Raw genomic sequence first — 18,677 nt, 5'->3', positions numbered from 1 at the left:
AAACGATAAGTCATCAGAGCAGTGGAGCGTTGTTCTGCGATATCGGTCAAGCAGAGAAAGAGTTGGACAGCGAATGGCCACTGAGTCCCTCCGTCACGCAAGAGGACACGCGGAGACGACGGGTTGTTTTGGCCCCCACGGGGCGCCGCTATAAGCACAGCACTCATCCATCTATACGTCCATCTGTCCGCTCCATTCAGCCACTTCGCTCATCAATCTATCGAGCCCACGAGAGCTCGAGCCCCGTGCCCACACGAATCAGGAAAGTGGCAAGAAGCCTCCTTTGTTGTTGTTGTTGTTGTTGTCGTCGTCGTCGTCGTCGTCGTTGTTGTTGTTGTTGTTGTTGTTGTTGTTGTTGTTGTTGTTGTTGTTGTTGTTGTTGTTGTTGTTGTTGTTGTTGTCGTCGTCGTCGTCGTCGTCGTCGTCGTCGTCGTCGTCGTCGTCGTCGTCGATGTTGTCGTTGTCGTTGTTGTTGTCGTCGTCGTCGTCGTCGTCGTCGTCGTCGTCGTTGTTGTTGTTGTTGTTGTTGTTGTTGTTGTTGTTGTTGTTGTTGTTGTTGTTGTTGTTGTTGTTGTTGTTGTTGTTGTTGTTGTTGTTGTTGTTGTTGTTGTTGTTGTTGTTGTTGTTGTTGTTGTTGTTGTTGTTGTTAGAGTATGTGAGCAATACGGCACAAGCACGTGTTAGACGCCAGTTGGCTGTGGCGGGGCGCGCCTGTCGCGTTCTCGGCTTCCCGCGGAAAGCATCAGATAAGGAGAAATTGAAGTCAGCTTCGTATCAAAAGAGAAAGTGTCAGAGATAGGTCAAAACTGATCCCAGAAGTCTCTGAATATCAGGAAGAAGGCAAAGGAGGTTGAGATAAACAAAACATTTATTGGCATCCAACATTTAATGCCCAAACATGTAGTATGTACGTCTGTGGTTGAGATAATTATGTTTCATAGCTAGAGCTGTCGGGGTGCTGGCTGGCTATAGTGTGCACGTATTCATCGAGTCAAACGAAGTAAAAAGAAATGTTTTATACGTATCGACGTCCCTCCTGGATAAAAAGATAACGACAGCTTTATCTCACCCCTCTTTCCCAAAAACCACCCCCCACGCACTCAGGGAAGCTCACACTCTCTATCACTGACAGATTTCTAGAAAAGGATCATAAAACAGTAAACAATAAAAAAATTGAACAGTCAAGAGAGACAGGCACTGAGGACTAGTTAGCTGCGCGTAACCAAAATTTTTGCTTTGTAGCTCTGGAATTTCGTTATGAGCGAAAACAACCAGACTAGACCCAAATGTTGATAGTCCACAGCACTCGGGAAACATCTGACCACAGGAGGCCGAATCTGTCAAGCTCGCATAACCCGTATAGTATAGTATAGTTAGTTCGCCCTTGAGCCGCCGCGGTGGCTGAGTCGTTACGGCGCTCGGCTGCCGGCCCGAAAGACGCGGGTTCAATCCCGGCCACGGCGGTCGAATTTCGATGGAGGTGAAATTCTAGAGGCCAGTGTACTGCGCGATGTCAGTGCACGTTAAAGAACCCCAGGTGGTCGAAATTTCCGGAGCCCTTCACTACGGCGTCTCTCATAGCCTGAGTCGCTTTGGGACGTTAAACCCCCTAAACCAAAACCAAACCAAACCAATTCGCCCTTGCATGACATTAGTTAGCAGGTGAGCGAGGGAATTTCAAGGACATATGACGGCGCGTTCCGCGAGGATACAGCCGAAGATCAAAAGAATACGCCACCCGACATAAAAATAAACGCTGTCCAAGACAGTATTGCCCTTGTCCTTGTCTCCTATCTCTCAATATCACGCAAGCCTTACGCAATGAGGCTGCTGAAGATTGTCTATCAACACACACTGGGTTAAGGTTACAGGTAACGTTATTAGTAATGAGCTTAGTTGGCTAACCATAGGCCAACTAACATTGGAGCCAGACCGGAATCGAGGACAAAGCGGGACTCATCAGAGCACGTTATTTGGTGGCGCCGTGGGGCTCAGAGCGCGATACGAACCAGGTTCTGAAAGAGGGCATGATATGCGCAGGCGGTATGGTACCATAGCTCAGCAAGTAACGCATCCGTATAGCTGGAAGAACTTCTGCTGGCACTAAAGCAAACGCTGGAGTCCGTTTCAAAGCAACTTGTTGTTGTTGTTGTTGTATATATATATATATATATATATATATATATATATATATATATATATATATATATATATATATATATATATATATATATATATATATATATATATATATATTATATATAAGTAATTTTTTTTAATCGATTTATTAATCTAAGTACTATAATATCCCACTGATAAGCACAACACATAAAAAAACATTCCCCTATGTGCACCTTGGTTTCGGTGACTGTTAGCTCCCTTAATAAGTATATATATTACATATGCACACAAAAATATGGTCATGTACTATGTTCATATATGACCGAAATTCAAGCTTTACAGAAATATAAAGAAACATTTCACTCCGTCCTCTTGAAATTCGTCGCACTATTAGCCATTTTATTTCTCCTTCACAAATATGTCGATTCCGCCAAGCCATTCCTTTTCCTCCTTAAAAGACCACAGCGTGTGTCTAAACGGCTTCGTAACCAATCCTGCCTGAAGCACATTTGTGACGAGAAACCTGCTTTCAAGTCATCTGCGTTGCCTCATGCCATTACACTTTGGAATTATCTTCTCAGTGCCATCGCCTCTATTACTGATCGCGGTCCTCTGTAAGCCTTTGTACGCGCATTATGCTTCTTATCTCTGCAAATTTCGTATTCTTCATGGTTCTTTATAGTTTCAATGGATTTGTTACCATTCGTAATATCTTTCAGCCGCGCAAGCCCCCTTACTCAATGCTCCGTAGAGGAGTCTGTTCAGTATTCTAAATAAATAAATGTAGCTACCGCTCTATGAAAGATTTACCGCATGAGAGCGCCCCTTGTAGTATACGATTAGATTTTCCCTGCAAGATCCGCATGTCTCTATGTAAGCTTCCTCAGTGCGGTTTCTGGGGGAAGGGGGAAAGGGGGGGGGGGCTATTTTTGTGGAGACAGCGGCGCCCTCTGCGCTGTTATGATACGAAGCCAACACACCATTACAGACACAATGAGTGCCACACATTGGCCTTGAGCAGCTCGCGAGAGGCCAAGCGCCCAGCACTTCCCGCGATATAGTATGCTGTATATACGCCCGCACGGAAAACACTCCGCTCGTTAATCAATCGCTCGCCATCCGTGGAGATGGATTGCGCGCCAAACTTATCTCGCGCGGAAGGCCACAGTGGCGGGAAAACGGCGGGAAAATGGCGGGAAAATGGCGGCGGTAAAACGACTCCTGTTGCTGTATAAACATTACACTTTGTAACACCCTTTCCCCTGCTCTCTTCTTCCTACGGTTAAAGCTCATTGGCTGTTTTGTCGCGCCATGGAATTGCTCACAGTTTTTTCGTCAGTTTATCAATAATAATAATAATAATAATAATAATAATAATAATAATAATAATAATAATAATAATAATAATAATAATAATAATAATAATAATAATAATTGGTTTTGGGGAAAGGAAATGGCGCAGTATCTGTCTCATATATCGTTGGACACCTGAACCACGCCGTGAGGGAAGGAATAAAGGAGGGAGTGAAAGGAGAAAGGAACAAAGAGGTGCCGTAGTGGAGGGCTCCGGAATAATTTCGACCACATGGGGATCTTTAACGCGCACTGACATCGCACAGCACACGGGCGCCTTAGCGTTTTGCCTCCATAAAAACGCAGCCGCCGCGGTCGGGTTCGAACCCGGATACTCCGGATCAGTAGCCGAGCGCTCTAACCACTGAGCCACCGCGGCGGGTAACAGTTGATCCAGTAATGTTTGATAAATAAATAACAATATGCACTTTAATTACTCGTGAATAAATTTACTATATAAAGGAATAACGTTATTCACTTTAAGTGTTTATACACATGTTAATGTACGCACCGTGTGTGTATATACATTCGTGCCTTCCTTTTCGTTTGTTGACACACCCGTCTACAAATATCTGAAAGCTATGTAAACATGTATCGGTGGCAAAAGTTTGCGGGACGCAAGTCCTTGGAAAAACGGTTAGTGTAGCTTCGCCTCGCTACCCAGTTGCCTGATATTGTAACCAGAGGAAGGAGCACTTAGGCCTTTAACACCTTCGTACAATATCTGGCGACTAGGTAGCGAGGTGGAGCTACAATAAACGTTTTTCCAAGAACTTGCGTCCCGCAAACTTTTGTCCCCGATAGTACGTACTACACGTAATTTTGTTCATACTTGAAAATGTAGATACGATAAATTTACGCTTACCCCTATAAACCTAGAAGACGATTTGTTAATAGCGTCCAAAATGGTAATTATGTGCTTACAGCAAAGAAACAATCTTTATAGCGATATTAATAAATCATGAACTGTTTTTTATTTAGGTCATTGTTACCATAAAATTATCTCTGCGTAACACCTGAAATTTTTTCAGGGATTATAAAAAGTATAAACTGACTCACACATGCAGCGAGTATGTCGCAAAGTTCGCCGGTGGAGGATGGGTGGGAACTTGGCATGACGTCACATTACATCGTTGTCACGGGACTTGATATGACGTCATATCGCATCTGTCACGTGACATGATGTTGTTTTCTGCGGACACGTTTTGCGCACAAATGACCTTGGACTGAGCCATATAATGCTTTCGCATTAATAATGTAAGGTTTCTGCTGTTCTGTGCACTTTATGCTAAGCTACGACAACTCTCTGCTTCCCACTACGCGTAATTATGGACATCTGTGATCAAACACTTAACTCAATAACCTGAAGCTAATAAATAAAATTAGTTCGTCAATATTCTCTTAATGCTCGCTTCGGGGCATAGCGCGGTGAACAATTGACAAAAAACTTGGGCTGACGCGAAAGTCGCTGTAGAGTGCGTGACGACCGTGGTTATATGAGCTGGGCCCAGTTCTGTGGCTTTAAAGGTAAGCTACAATAACTCTCTGGTTCAAAGCCGCCTGATAAATTCGTCCTCAACTTCTTCCACGCATTAAAAAATTGAAGACAACAACAAATTATTTGATAATTGCTTTTTCTTTGCCCTGGGATGCAGAATGGTGGGACTTTGACGGAAATGAAGGCAGAGAAGAAAGTCAATCATATCTTTTTTTTAAGCCTAGAAAAAATCCACCTTGGCTCAAATAAATTCACACAGACAAGTTTATTTGCGCCAAGGTGGATTTTTTCCAAGCTTCAGAAAACGCTAAACCAATTAGCCCAGCAACATGCCTTACCGGGTCAATCATATCGTTCGCTTTATTGTGCGCAACTACAGTAACTTCATGGTTCCAAGTAAACCAGCAAGTAAGTCCATGTAAAGCTTATTCCACGCTATATGCTGAGGTTAAAATAGAAAGTACTTCGGTAATATATTCTTTTCACCCGCTGTAGAACATGGAAGGGGGGGGGGGGGGGGGGGGGGGCTTTTGGCAAAAGCAAATACCAAGGTAAAAGTCCGTCATGTTATGCACCTTAGCCTGTGCAGAGAAACATTATTAATTTCAGCGCATTATGAGAGTGGTTCTGCGGACTTTCTGTTAAGCTGCAGTAACTCTCCGATTGCCAGTACGCCTGATCACATTTATCATTAACTATACTCTTTCGCAATAATCTGAAACTAACAAGGAAAGTATTTCGGTGATACCCTATCCTTGCCTTCCAAGATCATAGAATGGTAGGGCTTTGACAAAAATGAAAGCCGAGGTGAGAGCGGTCCGGCATCCGGGCAGTTGCCCAACGCTCGAATCGCGGCTGAAGTGATTAATCAGCTGCCGTTGGCGTCTGTCCCTGTCAGTTGCACAAGCGCGCTTTGTAGCACCATTTAAAATTTCCACGCCACTGATTTCCCTAATTATTTATCTTTCTTTTTTTTTTCAGGCCACATTCACAAAGCGCTCTGGTGAACCCGGTTAGCTAACTCTGACGCACCAGAGAAGATCGCCGAGTTGTGAAATTCGCGGTGATTGAAGAATAAAGATCTCGCTAGTAAAGCATAACGCGCTGAAAAGCATTAGTATATTACACCTTCGCTTCACTTTAGTGTTAAATCGAATTTTTGTAATATTAACACCCATTATCACTGCAAGTTCTCAGCAAGAAAATTCTGCGCACGGGAAATTGTTAGTTAAATTTAAAAAAAAAAATAAAAGCTGATTCAGCGTCCGTGCCACTTTACTCCAGATGGTGGAATGCCCTTTTTATATCGGGCCCATTTGCTAAATTCACGATATGAAAATTCCGTGATACATTTTGAGCGACCGATAGAATTCCGGTTAAGGAGCTGTGCAAAGCTGCGCCGGAGTCGGCGGCTTTCCCTTCTCGCTTAGTTGAAAATTGTCTGAGCGCATCGTAAAAGTTAATGAATGTGGCCACCGACCAAGTACCCACGAAGTGTTTGACATCTATGAGCAGCGCGTACAGATTTCTCGTTCGCTTCAAAAGCCGACACAAATCTTCGTCACTTACAGCTTGCTCAGCTCATAATGTAAAGGTTAGGTTGCAGTAATATTTAGTTCTTTGTTTCTTAGCTAATTAAAAAAATGAGTTTGAAAGCACATATTTACTACTCGAAGCAGTTCCTCAGCTGGACAGCTTGGAATTTATCAAAACCGCAGCATGTCAAGTTCGGCGCACCAGAACATGCAGTCACCTAAACATGCATACAAAGGCGATTGAAGAAAGTCACTTCTGATTCACGCTAGAATTCAAGCACACGTGATTTGGATTCTAACCTAAAAAAAAGCGGTACGTTAATCCGAGTAGAAGTGCAAAAGCCTGTATTTAGCCTGGTTAGCCCACGGTTTTGCTTTGCTGAGCCGTCGGCACGTCTGGCGACGTTATTAGTTCCATAGTAGTGTTAGTTGATGAAGACAGCGATGCGCAATGCAGAGCGCGACAGTGTGTTGCAGTTTAACAGCGAAGCTGACCTGTTCGCGCCGCCGCGGGTTCGAGTCTCAGTCGCGGCAATATTTATTTTATTTATGGTTTGGCCAAGGTCACCCTCAAGGTCAAGCGTAACACAAACTCGACGAGCCAGTTAGACCTCGTGAAATCGCGATTTCGCACTAAAACAAAGATCAGCAAGACAACTGGTATTTTTCAAAGAATGGAGGTTGCAGCAAGCGTGACGTCACCACAGTGGTGCAGAAAAAGGAGACTCCGAACAGGCCGGTAATTCGTTGTAACGAGAGTAATTCACTCGGCAGTGGCGGCGTGATTTGATCAGTAAGAGCCGGCGAGCGGCCGACTTGGCACCACGGAGTTTCACGTAAACAACCTCCTGCGGCAAGAAAAATGGATCAACAGGCCTGGCTGCGCGGCGAGCAAAGAAGAGAAGACCAATCGATGCTCCGGGGCCCGCGAATATATCTTGATCGAAACTCTGCACTCAGATCGATAACTTCTGACCCGGTCCCTGTCCCCCATGTAAACACACTGCACGATGCCAACTCTTCTTCAGTTCACAGCGAGATGAGTTCGTTTATTTTTAATTTTTTTTCATCTTTGTTTAACGCGCATGTTGAGAGCCCCCTTTATGACTTCAAGTGATGCGCATCATATTTCTTGGTAATGTGCGTTCTTTTTTTCTTGCACTCAGGGCTCACTTTGAAAACGGATGTGAGGGCTGCAGACTTCAGCTGTCTTCGTGCACATATAGAAGCCATCTGATAGCTAATAAACCCCGGATTAATGCCGCAATAAAAAAAAACATTACAGCACAATCGCTCAGAGCCCAAGTAAATAGAAGTAACGGTCACACGCTTAGAATTCGCTGTCGATTAACTCGAATACAGTAGACATATCTTTTCCAAGCTTAGAATACATTTTAAACGCTTATTCTGGCTTAGCGCTACGAATTTGTTTCCGCGCACAGCCACCTGTTGCATCGAGCGCGCGTCAGACAGGTAGGAGTCTAGAATGATTTCTACTACCTAGAATCAATTTTAGTTCGGTAGTTTAAAAACCAATTTGCAGTATAAGTGCCGTTAGTCAATGCCTGCATTGAAACCTCCAGTCATCGCTGAATAAAACTCGATACAAATAATGCAAAAGCAGACAACATGCAACTGAATACAACACAGGAAAACATGAGCGGCCGGATAAGTGTAACAATTAGTAGAGTTCATTGAAACTATACGCACAGCAGCACCCCGAGCGTACGAAGATAAGCTGGACGCGTATCTAGTAGACACGTAGCTGCACTAATGTCATATCGCGCAGAGATAAGCTAGACTTGCATCAAGCTAAGCTTGAACTCGGAACGTCCGTCCAGCGGCCACTTCCGTCAAGTTCTTGTCATGGAAGAAAAGACTGGAGTAAATGGGCCCGCTTTTATGCGACGATAGTGCCAGACAGTTTTTGCAGGCGCTCGAGGCATCGTCGTCGTAATATCCACAATTTTAATCATCATCATCATCATCCGCAGCCGCAACCCATTCGAGAACACTTAACGATAAAGGCCTATCCATATACGACATCCAGTAATTCCTGTTTCGCCCCAATCGCAGTCCCGTTACACCCGTGAATTCCCCAAGCTTATCACTGCATCTGACTATCGGCCACGAGTGACTAAGTTCACCCTTGTGGCTATATCCGCTCTGACATTTAATAGCCCCACGGTTTGTAGTCCTACGCTTTATATATTCTGCCCATGTTCATTTCTTTTATTTTATTTCCGAAAAAAACATCCTGTATTCACGTCTATTCTCTTTATCAATGCGGCTATATTTCTGTCTCTTAACGTTAAACGCCTGATCTTCCACCCCATCGCTCGCCGTGCTGTTCTTAACCTAATTTCTATAGCCTTTTATTACCCTGCTGTAGTCGCAGCAGCGACGACGAAAACGAACAAAACACAAACAAAAAGACATACTAGTACGTGGCACTAGTTTTAACAGGAAATTCGATGGTGCCGCCAGCCCGATTTCACTTGGTCGTCTCCCGACCAATGAGAACGGAGCTTTGCTGTGTTCACTTTCAGCTGCCCAATCAGAGCCCGCCGTCTACAGTCAGGTGACCCAACCTGGGAGTGAGACCACTCGGGGAATGGCGCGGGGAAGGAGAGGGTATAGCTATGCCTGCTGAAATAGGCCGAGGGGGAGGGGAAATAGGTTAGAAGTGTACTAAAGCGGCCCTTAGACATCCCCGTCGACTGCGACACCTGGTCTTAAGCAACTCTTTCCCATTTTTTGGCGACTTGCGTTCACGGTGGGTTGCTTTCAGTCACGAAAAGTTGCAGACTATCCTGTTGCACATTACGTCTTGGCTTGACATCCACTCGATCAAAGAACTGGCTAAATTCATGCAACCATTCGACGGTATGAACCAGTTCCTATATACTAGTACGTTATGGAGCCAGTTAGTTTATGTTTTAGTCTACTGAGGTACAGCAGGTATTCGTTTTGATGTCTCTATCGTTTCTGAAGTATATTATTGAACGCCGTTCAATGCGTTACGCGTAAGAACAATGTTTCAAGCTGATGATTGTGTTATTTACCCGAAGGTGAAATATCCTTCGGGTTCCAGTTTTTTACACAGCAATCTGTGCTGCACTCAGCTCTGAGCTTTAAAGATGAAAACGCCCCTTAACCCTCCTAAATCATGGTATGTGAGATTTACCATTACAAATCTGTACGCGAGCTGAAAAGGAAGCCGTGGTGGAGGTCTCCAGATTAATTACGGCCGCCTTAAGTGTTTAAGTTGAACTGACATTGCACAGCCCGCAGGGAGTTTCGCATTTTTCGGCCACCGTATAAGGGATTAGATGTCACGAGTCACGACCTTAAGCTGGACAATCGAGTGCCAAATCCGCTAGCCATCACGGCGGCTAAGCCTATTAACGCCAATTCTCCCCCCTCTCCTGAAGAAACAGTGCTGCTTTGTCTGAATAAAGATTTTATTCCGTCCAGTTGTCAAGGGTAACTGAAGATGAACCGAATGACCTTATGGTTCATTTGTGGTCTATCCTTACATGGAACTGGTAGGTTGAGCCGGTGGCATATGAAGCTTGCAGGAATTTAAATTTCTTAGAACGCCGCATTAGAACATCAACGTTGAAGGTAAAGAAAAAATGTTTGTATTTCGCTCGCATTCGGCTAGTGTTAGAATTAGCCGCTTACGGCCTACAAGCTTTAAATTCGACGGAGGCCCCAGATGGGGATAAAATGCGCTGCGCTATTTGTGCAGTCTTTGTCAAAGGTACGCAGCCCAAGGGGTCTGCTTCTGAGCCCTGCCGCGCGGCTCCTCTTACGTACTCAGCTAGGGACCCTAACCTCACGAAGGCGGGAGGAAATTAAGTCCTCAAGCCTCCCAAGCTTAGGGTTGTCAAATGTGCGTAAGAGCCCCTCTACATGGCCCGGAAGCAAACTCCTCGGGCTGTATATTTTTGAAAAAGACTGTACATCGAGGCTGCAACGTCATACGGGCATTGTTACTAAGATAAAAACCCAGTTTAGGGTCGGTTCTGTCAAGTACAAGTCGAAAGCGTTTGCGGTAATAAATTCCCTAGAAAATTATCAGTACCAAATTATAGCATACATGAAAGCTTGACTTATCGCGTTTAGAATTGATTATGGGCGGAAAGACAGGCAAGGGAAAATCAGTACTGGTACTACTATATTTTGCTTCCATTACTAGCACTACCTTTTAAGGCGCATTTTTTTCCACTCACGATCAGCGACAGAAATTGCTTGGCCTATGTCGACGAGTCCGAATTTGAAACTATGTTCTGGGCTTTGTTATCAGGCGCGGGCAGTTGTCTTTCTTTTCGTTTGCCGATATGCTTTTTCTTTATACACCGCTGCAGCCGCCTGTCGCACCAGTCATTCGTTTTCGCCACCTACGCTAATGCTTCCAGGTACTGCATGTACGATTACGAATAAAAGAGCTAAATTAACTTCATCAAGTTCTCTAACTTCACAAGTCTGCCGCTATGAAAATGTGCCTCACGCTCCCCCTCTTAAAAGCTACGACTTAGGAAGGCGTGTGCTTTCTATATCTGTTTGTACGTCTTCGTAAGCCTGACGTGAATCGGTGAAACACCGAAGTGAACGCGCCCTTTGCAGGGCTTCGTGGGTTGGCGCTCAGGACACTCATCTGTCCACAGAAAAAGGCTCTTCGCTGAGTGACAGTGCCGCCCAATGTTCGTGGCGTCCCTCGTGTCCACCTTCCTCATTATTCTGCGCAGTCCTCAATTTTTTTTCCTTTCCTTTCAGCTACCGCGTACACGCGAGAAAAGGTTGACCGCCCTGTTCCTATACTAACTTGTACGAAATCAAGAGGGTACTAACACGTGTGCAGGTGAACACGTACAACTTTCTTTCTTTCCTTCTTTCTTTCTTTCTTTATTCCTTTCTTTCTTTCTTTCTTTCTTCCTTTCTTTTCTTCTTTTTTTTCCTTTATTTCTTTCTTTCTTTTCCTGCAAGCCGCTAGTTTTAGGGTGAGGGAGGGGCATCATCATATCTGTTCAGTTGTTCATATTATCCTCATAGTTCATTGCATTACAGTGGTGGTTGTGAAAAATTAAATACAATGGCGAAAAGCAGGTGTACTACGAACCGAAAACCACGCGGTAGCTAGTTTAACCACCCCACTAACCACACAGAGACAGTTGTCAGCAAGAACCTGACGTTGTAAAATGTTAAGAAATTGTTTGCGGATCTTCCACGGTAACTCGTGATAGAATTCTCTTACACAATGCTAATCAAATTTTTGCTAAAAGTATGCAGACAACCTGCTAACAAGAAATATGCAACAATAGGCTTATGTCCCTGTATATACGGTCGCCACATGATAGGCAACTGCGTCGACGCACAAGGCTCGATGGTAGCGGATCTCCTTAACTGATGTGCACTTAACCTGTTTGTACAAGAAAGCAGGAAAGGACAGACGCACCAACAGAAAAGAAGGTCTGACGGCGTCCGGACTGACATATGATAACCGACTCGAAATTGAAGAACAGCCACAACTGTAAGCCCCGCCGCGGTGGCTCAGTGGTTAGGGCGCTCGACTACTGATCCGGAGTTCCCGGGTTCGAACCCGACCGCGGCGGCTGCGTTTTTATGGAGGAAAAACGCTAAGGCGCCCGTGTGCTGTGCGATGTCAGTGCACGTTAAAGATCCCCAGGTGATCGAAATTATTCCGGAGCCCTCCACTAAGGCACCTCTTCTTCCTTTCTTCTTTCACTCCCTCCTGTATCCCTTCCCTTACGGCGCGGTTCAGGTGTCCAACGATATATGAGACAGATACCGCGCCATTTCCTTTCCCAAAAACCAATTATTATTATTATTATTATTATTATTATTATTATTATTATTATTATTATTATTATTATTATTATTATTATTATTATTATTAACTGTAACCTGCGCTTTAAGCGACAGTCAAGTGCAGAACGCACACAAACGCGTACTGAGGTCAGCTGAGTACACTGGGGTCGTGTAAGCCTGCTCACGAATTGCCTATTGGGAACTCTTGACATGTTCCAGCATGTGCCCGCAGATATATGTCGCTGTTATACGGATGAGCATGAACATGTTTCCCTATTTCTGCCAGGGCAGATGTGAACGCACTTGCTTCGTCTCTCTTTTCCCTACATGACCCCTTTTCCCCTTTCTTGCACAGCAGGCTAACCAACCGGCATCCTCTTCTAGTTGACATCCTTGTCTTTTTTTTCTCTCCCTCTTTCCAAAACGGAGAAGCTCTTTACTTCCGCCCATCCTCATACGTGTTGCTGCTTCCGTCAGCATTTTTTTTTTCTTTCGAATGAACGACCACTTCCCGTCCGTGGCCCCTATTTATTCCCTAAGTTAATCGTTCTATCTTTCTCATGTTGAAGCAAAAATAAAATCGGGAAAAGGGTCAGGCGGAAGTTTGCCGTATTACTCGGTTCCCACTCGAGAGGGGACTTTCGTGTTTTCAACTTGTAACCTTGGAAATGGCGGTCGATTTAAAACGCGCTCGAGTTTTCTAAAGCTACCCCCCCCCCCCCCCTCCTCCCGCATGACAGCGAGTGGAAATAGCGGCTGTACAATGAGCCCACAAAGCGGGTCGCGAGCATTAGGACGTCGCTGAGTGGACGTGCCGCTGTTTTCCGGACACAGTTTCGTTTGTTGGCGACTATAGGGCAAACATTTCGCGTCTCTTATCGCTCAACGTTCTTCTAAAGGTTATTGTCTTACCCATTATTGTTATTTTATTAATATTATTGTTGTCTCTGTCCCGCTTTTGTCTCGATTCAAGAGCTTTGCTGACACGTATTTTTTCATCTTCGTGACAGTTCTATGCTTTGTTGTCCTCATAATTTTTTCTTTGTGAAAATGTACGTTTTGTCAATGGTGTACCGCTACTGAGACACAAGGTTGTTCCTGGGCACATTAAATGTTGATTGATTGATTGATTGATTGATTGATTGATTGATTGATTGATTGACTGACTGACTGATTTGTTTGTTTGTTTATTTATTTATTTATTTATTTATTTCATTTATTTATTTATTTATTTATTTATTTATTTATTTATTTATTTATTTATTTATTGTAATAATAACGCTGTGGAGCATACAGCCCATGGTATATGCACACTTTACGACTTGGTCGAAACCTCAGCATTTCTTCCAAAACTAACTTAAGTAGAACTCTGCTGCACGATCTCTGGCTTCAGGATAAACCGACTTTCTAGCATCGACAGTATTTCGATAACCACGCTTAAGCAAAACTTGGATGATCTCCCTGGCATCCCTTTTGTAACACTGGATGGTTTTATCAACTTGGGAAATATTCCACCAGTTCTAAAGACTGCTATTGTTAGACCTGTTTTCAAACGTGGACGAAGAGATAAACTCGACAATTATAGACCCATTTCTATTTTATCCGCCATTAGACAAATCCTCTAGGAACACTTGCTACTAGCTCAGACATCTTACCTTAACCAGTATTCGATCATATCGTCATACCAATATGGGTCTGTACCTGATTAAAGCACGGTGTCTCTTCCTAAGAAATTTTTCGAACTTTCGAACTCCTTCATAATGACTTTGAGGATAACTTGTCTATCTGCTAGGTTTTTTTTAGATGTTGCCAAGGCGTTTCACTCCATAAAAAAAAATGAAAATTGGTTTTGGGGGAAAGGAAATGGCGCCGTATCTGTCTCACATATCGGCGGACACCTGAACCGCGCCGTAAGGAAGGGATAAAGGAGGGAGTGAAAGAAGAAAGGAAGAAAAAGGGGCCGTAGTGAAGGACTCCGGAATAATTTCGACCAGCTGTGGCCCTTTAACGTGCACTGACATCGCACAGCACACGGGCGACTTAGCGTTTCGATGGAGGCGAAACGCTAAGATCCACTATTCTCTTTGATAAGCTCCACCTGTTGGGGATTCGCGGTTTATTCTACACCCTGCTTGATAATTTTCTGTCAGGTCGCTCCCAAGTTATACAGTGTAGAATTCAGTACAGCAAAGAAGTTCTACTTCGACAGCGGATGGCGAGGGCTCCTTTTTATCCTCCCCCCTTTTCAATATATTTGATCTATAATATCTTTGGTCTAAAATGGTCTATAGACTTCTTATAAATTTCTTACAGACTGTTTCCTTCATACAGATATTTCCTTTTATCTATTCATATTCTATAGATAAAAGTATACTAAAAGTGCATGGCCATAAATCTATAGACTGTCTACAGACTGTCTATAGGGCATGTATTGCCAATAGACCAGTCTATAGGATTTGTCTATAGAAGGTCAATAGACTCTAGAAAAGTCTAAGGACAGTCTTATACTGTTTAAAGAAATTTTTGTAAGGGAATGACCTTTCTGACCTCATGTACAACTGCACGATTTTTCAAAGTGCTGTTTTACTGTGCTTGCCATCCAACATATTAAGAACAGGGAAGCAACAGAAACCCTGCAAGATAACAAACGTTACAGCTGCTGTCAAGTGGTTCTGTTAGAACTGCATTCGTGTCAACGCCTCTAAGTCTCTAAGAAAAAAGATAATGTGCTTTCAATCACCGCATCAGCAGGAAGCAATGAATATACCTTAATTTTTACAGACTGACGACAGTTTTTCTTGCTCCTGAATTCCTGCTCAATGTACGTGGACTCGATTCAGTACTTGGCAGTGCATTCTGACGCTGATTTGACATGGAGCGCTCATACCACGTGCGTTCGTAGTAAGCTTCGAGGCGTACCATGGCTTATGTTTAATACCAAATGTTCCCCTCCTTTTTCTGTTCGTTAGATGATAGCTCTCGCTTATAGCATTGTACTTTTCAGCTAGGCGCGGGACTTTTCAGTTTTTATACTTTGAACATTCGGTGAACTTTTTCGGTGTTGATTTCGGAGCGCAGTTTTCGTTTTCTATGCGAAACATTATCTCCTAAGGATGGAATGAGGTGATATTACATGATATCCTCCAAGGTTAAAAGTGCCATAGATTTTATTTGGGCTTTTTGTCAGCCTGAGCATTCTATCTGCCAGTAATTAAAAATCAAATGGCCGTTAACTAATTACTGGTAAAGCACTTAGAGCAGTGCTTGCCGAAAGGGATATGATCACCAAAAAAAGTTCCACTTCATAGAGGCGCTATTAGACAAAAACGCAAATAAACAATTTCTAAACTTTCGATTGCCTTGTTATCGCTGGGCTGTTTCGATAGGTTATGAGAGAGGTTGGGGCATCACGTGGTCAGCGTGTTGATGATAGAGATGGAACTGCCGCTTAACCGTCGCGGTAACAACATGACACTTTTCCGTGACGGTTATGCATAGCTTCGAGCGTCCATACATGCAGTGAAAAAATAAAGCCTCTTAACCAAGTAACTGCCCTCGGCTAGTAATGAAAATGAAGACAGCTACGCTACCAGGTGGCGTTAGGTGTCGATGTTGAGCCTCTCAGTCTTCAGAGGCACATAAAGTATGGAAAACAATGCCTCAAAATTAACAGCTGCTTTACTTAATTCAACGGTACACCGTCTTACAAATCCCGCGCCTTCGATCCCCACGTGGTTAGTTCTCTCCTCTGTCTGAGTGTGGCTCTTACTCGATACTCAGCTAGCTGCGGTGTGCACGTCGACGACACTGATCTTTTTCGATTAAAAGTGAATTTGTAAAACTGCATTCGGCGTACTTTTACCGGTTTAAACTGAAAAGTTCAGCAGCTAGCTACTCCATAGCACTTATCGGAAACTGCTCTTTGCATCTTTAAAAACGCGTTGATGCTGTGGTAAAAGGTATGTTGAAAAGCGTAGAGTCCAACTGCGCAATCTGAAATGAGTGCATCCTTGTTAGGCATCCTTGGAATGCCTTCTCTTCGCCTTTCTTTCTATGCAAACAGTCATCTCACGCTACTTTTGGAGCAGTGATATTTATGAATGCCAATGTTCCATGCCGTACATTAAGAAAATACTCCCGATATATTGTACCGCGTCGTTTTACGCGTTATGCTAAAGGAACCAGGACGATATATGCCGCGACTGTTTTCAATCTTGTTCCAGACGAACTACGTACATCCTGATTCGAAGTCCAAGCGCAAGCAATTTGTTAAGAACTTGAAATGCTCATTTTTTTTAACCATCTCATTGGCAACCCAGATTGTTTGAATGAACTCCGTTCTGTTATACTAACGTTTCACACTTTTCTGTCTTATTTATTCCCTTCGATGATTCTGCTGTACAGCTGAGTTTTGTTTGACATCTATATCTTAACTCACAGCTTGAATCTTTTTCTCTCATATTTTATCATATATCTTCGACCGTATTTGAAATGGTGAAAATTTTTAGCCCAAGTCCCACAAGCTCTGATATACTTGCCTTATTCGTGAAGTTCTATTCGGTCTGGGAAATAATAACAACAACAACAATTATTATTATTATTATTAGTAGTAGTAGTAGTAGTAGTAGTAGTAGTAGTAGTAGTAGTAGTAGTAGTAGTAGTAGTAGTAGTAGTAGTAGTAGTACATCAGCACAGGGCAATAAACTCATTTCTAGGCCGAAATTTAGGTGAATGCGCAAAGTCGGGCTAAATCTGAGTCTTGCCCTGAAGAGGGAAATTTTCTTTATAATTTTAGCTAACTTACACACTTGTTACACACTTGTGATTTAATTCGTCCTTCCCCGCGCAGAGAAGCATGCTGATGTCTTCGTTGCTGTAACGATTTGCTCTGAATAACAACTGGGAACAAACCAACATAGTGCGAATGCCACCATGTGCTTTTTACAAGACAACTTCCAAAAATTTCCGTCAAAAATTTTCATCGGTATTTCATACACAGCGCGCTGTAGCACCAATTTCACGATGAAGCCTTATTAAACACGACTTTTTATTTCACAAAAAAAATTTAACGTTTTCTTTTAAACCGTAAAATTGCGCTGAATCCAGTGCGCACCACTTCTGAAAATTGACAAAAAAAACTCGAACAGGTTTACCGGCGCAACAACGTAGACAACTTTCATTCACATCTTCAACATAAGGGAGGGCATTGCAACACCGTGAAAACTGGAGATAAATGCGAAGGCAAACTTTACTAAGATACAAAAACTGTCTCACCAGCATCAGACGAAACAGGGACGCGTCAGGCGTTGAATGATGATCCCTTCTTTCCCATGTGTCACTAGGCGGCGAAGAGAGCTATACGGAGGAATGACGCAAATCACAATCGACTCCCGCAACACGAGACAAAGCAAACGTCTCGTAAATGTCACTCAAGTCTCCAGTCTCTCCGACTGCATTCCGAAAGCGCACACAGCCAGACAAGAACACGCCGCACGTTTTCGCCGAGGTGTTAAAACAGCGGCAAAGCAGCAGCCGCTTCGTCCCCCAATACGACACAGTTACGAACCGGCGTTGCAACGCAACTCAGTTAATCTCCCGTGTTCACCCTGTCCGCTCCACTGAAAGATCGGCTGGTTTTATCGGCACCGTTACGAAGCGCGCCCGCGCCAGCGCACGAACCTCTCTGTTTATGCGCCTATGCGCCGGGTTCGCCGGAGGCCAAAGCCGGAACGCCACCCCCCCACGTGTGACGAAGTGCGCATGCGCCGCGTGGGTCACGTGAAAATGCGCGCATGCTCAGCGACGAGCGAAGCAGCTTTCCCGCGCCGCTGGCGCGTCGTCGACGGCGCCTGGAGCAGACGACGCAGACCGATGCGTCGCGAAAAATCGCGATAAAGAACGTATATTTACAACGGTATTCGTAGTTGGCCCCTCCAAAGTACCTCATCACATCCCTGAGGACTGATGATCGCCTACTAGAGCTAATATTGAGCAATTCTTTGGTCTCCCAACCCGCACAGAAATCGCAGTAAACGGAAGTTTTCGCGTGTTTGCCAGCGCCCGACTTCGATTGTCAAGAGCAAACGCCTCACAGCCAAGGCTCTACGTTGGCGATTTATATCTGGCTTATCCGATCCAATCGCTGTGGATACCATGCGGTACTCGCCATTTGCTTAAGTGGTATAGATATGAAAATAGAGGATTCTTTTCTACATCGCACTAATGACAGGGGGGGACAGGAGCATAATATTCGCGATAATAATAAACGATCTCGCGCTATAGCGCCTTTGCTGCAGACACCAAAAAATGAAGTGGTTTGAGCCTGTATCGGTGGT

This window comes from Amblyomma americanum, chromosome 5, assembly GCF_052857255.1.
Source record: "Amblyomma americanum isolate KBUSLIRL-KWMA chromosome 5, ASM5285725v1, whole genome shotgun sequence".
NCBI classification, from domain to species: domain Eukaryota; kingdom Metazoa; phylum Arthropoda; class Arachnida; order Ixodida; family Ixodidae; genus Amblyomma; species Amblyomma americanum.
This window is presented reverse-complemented; position numbering follows the sequence as displayed.